Genomic DNA, 1262 nt, shown 5'->3' with positions numbered 1-1262 from the left:
TTACTGATGGACATCTGCTTTGTTTCCAGTTTGGGGCTATTATTAATAACACTACTGTGAACCTTCACACATAAAAGTTCATAGAATGGAATTGTGGGGTCACAACTGTAAGTGTATGTTTATTTGTTTTTAGAGAAATGCCAAATTTTCCCAACATTACTGACCTATTTTGTGTTCTCACTGGTAATGTAGCCACTACAGCACTTGGTATTGTCAGTCTTTTTATCTTAGCCCTGTTGGTGGGTGTGTAGGAGTAGCTCATTGTTTTAATTTGCATTTCCCTGATGACTCATGATGTTGACCACCTTATTAAGGGCTTATTTGTCATTGTACATCTTTTTTTTTTTTTTTTTTTTTTGCGGTACTGGGGATTGAACCCAGGGCCTTGTGCTTGTGAGGCAAGCACTCTACCAACTGAGCTACATCCCCAGCCCATACATCTTCTTTAATAAAGCATTTTAGTCAACTTTGTTGAGGTCTCTAAATGCAAAGCAAAGCCTGACCAGAGATGGTCTGGGTAACCACTAATTCCTTCTTTACCCTCAAGCTACTGATCTTAGCATTTATAAAACTCAAAAGTCATACACAGAATAAGAAACAAGCACCATGTTGAGTTTGATTCATTGATGATACTTTAAGAACATTAGCAAAACTCCTTTTTTCAAAGTGTTTTTATTTTTCCTAAATCCATACACTAGATATGTACATAAACATGAGCATGGCATAAATTCATTATAGAAAACTGGAAAAGTATATAAAAATATTAAGAAAATTTAAATGACTCAATATCCTACCACCACTTCTTAACATTTTGTCACTTTGGTACATTTTTAACATAATAAGTATCACTTTCTAAGAAAAATCTATTTCTAATACACTTCTAAGTTCCAAGGTAAAGAGCAACTTTCTTAAGACATCTCCAAAGCTGTGTGTTTCCTCCTACTATCCACTGTCAAGGAGGGACAGGGCCTGCTATTCTGGTGTCCAATCAGACCATGAGTCTGGGTTTGTTCCATGAGAGGGGACAAAATCAGGTCCTGAGCTAGGTCTTACTAGTAGCTAAAAGCCTATTAGAACTAGTGTTCAAAGGCTGCATTTAATAGGAAAGGAAACTGACACCCAGAGAACCAGTATGGCTTTCCTGTGACCATTCCGCAAAGCAGAGCCACACAAGAACTAGAGCTGGAAGGTCCTTCCCTACCTCACCTGAGCGCCCTCCCGCTGCCACGCTGCTTCCTCCAGCCCAGTAAATTCAATTCCTA

The 1262-nt window shown here is 38.5% G+C and overlaps 1 non-coding gene across 1 annotated transcript; it reads right to left on the bottom strand.

Annotated features, from left to right (window-relative positions):
* Window positions 1-356: 356 nt before the first annotated feature.
* On the bottom strand, window positions 357-430 carry Trnav-cac (transfer RNA valine (anticodon CAC)). The gene has a single exon. It is a non-coding gene; the product is annotated as a tRNA-Val (tRNA).
* Window positions 431-1262: the final 832 nt, after the last annotated feature.

This window comes from Sciurus carolinensis, chromosome 8 (assembly GCF_902686445.1).
Source record: "Sciurus carolinensis chromosome 8, mSciCar1.2, whole genome shotgun sequence".
Taxonomy (NCBI): Eukaryota; Metazoa; Chordata; class Mammalia; order Rodentia; family Sciuridae; genus Sciurus; species Sciurus carolinensis.
This window is presented reverse-complemented; position numbering and strand designations above follow the sequence as displayed.